At 37.9% G+C, this 3368-nt stretch overlaps 1 pseudogene; it reads left to right on the top strand.

Annotated features, from left to right (window-relative positions):
- The first annotated feature begins 2646 nt into the window (after positions 1-2646).
- On the top strand, positions 2647-2825 carry LOC126189800 (U2 spliceosomal RNA; annotated as a pseudogene).
- Positions 2826-3368: the final 543 nt, after the last annotated feature.

The following is a 3368-nucleotide window of genomic DNA, read 5'->3' as shown; positions in this document are numbered from 1 at the left end:
ACACTAGACAGGAAGGTTACATATTGGATAACCACAGCGACTGTATAGAAGCGATGGAAAAAACAGATGCCTATAAATATCTAGGATACAGACAAAAAAATAGGAATAGATAATACAAATATTAAAGAAGAACTAAAAGAAAAATATAGACAAAGACTAACAAAAATACTGAAAACAGAATTGACAGCAAGAAACAAGACAAAAGCTATAAATACTTATGCTGTACCAGTATTGACCTACTCATTTGTAGTAGTGAAATGGAGTAACACATACCTAGAAGCACACAATACACTTACACGATCACAATGCCACAAATATAGAATACATCACATACATTCAGCAACTGAAAGATTCACATTAAGCAGAAAGGAAGGAGGAAAGGGATTTATCGACATAAAAAACCTACATTATGGACAGGTAGACAATTTAAGAAAATTCTTTCTAGAACGAGCAGAAACTAGCAAAATACACAAAGCAATCACTCATATAAATACATCGGCTACACCACTGCAATTTCATAACCACTTCTATAACCCTTTAGATCACATAACATAAACAGATACGAAGAAAGTAAGTTGGAAAAAGAAAACACTACATGGCAAGCACCTGTATCATCTAACACAACCACACATCGATCAAGACACATCCAACACATGGCTAAGAAAAGGCAATATACACAGTGAGACGGAAGGATTTATGATTACAATACAGGATCAAACAATAAACACCAGATATTACAGTAAGCATATTATTAAAGATCCCAATACCACAACAGATAAATGCAGACTTTGCAAACAACAAATAGAAACAGTAGATCACATCACAAGCAGGAGTACAATACTAGCAAATACAGAATACCCCAGAAGACATGACAATGTAGCAAAAATAATACATCAACAGCTTGCCTTACAACATAAACTTATAAAACAACACGTTCCCACATACAAGTATGCACCACAAAATGTACTGGAGAATGATGAATACAAATTATACTGGAACAGAACCGTTATAACAGATAAAACAACACCACATAACAAACCTGACATCATACTCACCAATAGAAAGAAGAAATTAACACAACTATTCGAAATATCCATACCCAATACAACAAATATACATAAGAAAACAGGATAAAAAATTGAAAAATACATCCAACTGGCTGAGGAAGTCAAGGACATGTGGCATCAGGATGAAGTTGACATTATACCAATTATACTATCAACTACAGGAGTCATACCACACAATATCCACCAGTACATCAATGCAATACAGCTACATCCAAACTTATCTATACAACTACAGAAATCCGTAATTATTGATACATGTTCAACTACCCAAAAGTTCCTAAATGCAATATAACATATACCGTACAGTTAAAAGGAAGTCAAGCTTGATCAAGGTCCACGTCACTTTCCAGTTTTGACCAGACATAACGTCCGAGAAAAGGAAGAAAGAATAATAATAATATATCTATTATTTATAAAATACCAATTTGCATATCACTGGTGTGGAAGGACATAGGGTACTCTCATCTTTGGAATAGTGGTGCAGCCTAACTGTGATATCACAATCCAAAATGACCGACCCAGAATACTAGCACACTCTAATTCTCTCCCTCCTGTTGGCAGGAAACTCAAGAGTTGGTGGGAATTTCAAAAATCTGTAGGGAAATTCAAATTTTTCACTCTGGCTGTGAAGCCTACGAGTTGGGGAGGGGTGGTTGCCATTGATCTAACACTAATGAGTAGCTCTAGCCTGTTTTATCAATAACTGCTGGATGTAGAGAGGATGTTTTCGCTATTATTCTGGCACTAGAGAGTTGTTCCAGCCAATGTAGCCAATAGCTCTAAATGGGAAAGATGGATAATAATAACAGGACAGCAAACTATCACTGATGTGCAGGGGAGTTACCCCCTGCAGATCTACAAACGAACTGCTGATGAGAGGGACATACAGATGGCTAATAGTATTAGTGACAGTGACCCACTGTCCCAGTGCTGCTATAAATTCATTCTCCCTATACACAGGAGTCATGTGGCAACAGTATTGGGGATTGAAATATACTTATACCTAATTATGAGTCGCAAGTCGCATCCTAGCCAACAGAAACAGGGGAAATACATGATGCAATATTTTTTATGAATATAGTACTCATTATCTTACTTGAATACGACATTTCAAGACGAAAATACTGGCCTGTCACCTCCAGGCTAATCCTGTACATCTGCCAAGTGTATTTGTGTCGACTGGCTGGAACCTGTCTTTGTACCTGCTGGTTGTGACATACGATGCCAAGGCTTCCAGTCAGTCAAGCGCTTGTACCACACCTGCCGCTGGCCATGGACCAGCATTGCTAACTCCTAGCACATGGCGAGACAAGCAGGCAGAGCTTGGATGTAGAGTTTTAACTGCAGGTCCACCCCTGACATCGACTCCCCAGTTTAAAAAATTCACTTTACCCAATCCAAGATGGGGATGTTGTTCTCCATACACTTTTAATTTCTCATCCAAAACGTAGATTCTTTCCTTTCATGCGTTTTACAGACAGAAGAAATCGCTGCATACACATGTTTTCACATCGGTGAGGTATCGTTAATTGTTGATTCTTTGTGTGAAAATCCTGTACAATAGTATGGCACAGTTCTAATGTCCTGTAAGTATTCTCTGATTTAGTAAAAAAATCTGTTCCTATCAGCGTAACACCTGTTATATCCTACATCACAGGACTGGGATATTAAATTCATTTTTGATTCATGATGGAGTGCCAAGAGCATGCTCTACCTCTGTCACGGGATGCCTCCTCACTTTCGAACACTCTTAACGTTGTCATATGTCTCATCATCTATGAAGTCTCTTAAGGCAACCGAATAGTAGCATATAAGAGTTGTAAATACCAGGTTAATACTACGTATCACTTTATAAATTCGGTAATACAGCTGATTTTATTATGAAGACCATCTCTCACTGTATAGGTGAGATCTTGAAATTTCTTTAAAATATATCGCCACAACGAAAAAAATGTCTGATTACCACTCCATCTCATGAATCATATACATGGAACTTTCTCCTTTGCCTCCACCCTTCTGGCATCACATCATTGACATTTATTTATTTATTTGTTCTTCATATTTACAGTCTATTTTCTGGGAAGCTAAAAAGAAATGATGTCAACAATGCAACGTTGCCGCGTCTACACCAGGAGGCACTGGGACAGGTGAGGGGAGGGCAGCCATCTTGAATAAATTAAAACTGTCCCAGAACTCTCCCTACTCACATGGTTGAAGTTTTCAGGATCCATGCTGTTTGGCATGGAGGAGTTATCACATTAGGTTTGAGCTCAGAATAGGTTATAAACGTCTACAACACAT

Source organism: Schistocerca cancellata, chromosome 5, assembly GCF_023864275.1.
Source record: "Schistocerca cancellata isolate TAMUIC-IGC-003103 chromosome 5, iqSchCanc2.1, whole genome shotgun sequence".
Classification (NCBI taxonomy): Eukaryota; Metazoa; Arthropoda; class Insecta; order Orthoptera; family Acrididae; genus Schistocerca; species Schistocerca cancellata.
The sequence above is the reverse complement of the archived record's forward strand: the minus strand, read 5'-3'. Positions and strand labels throughout refer to the sequence as shown.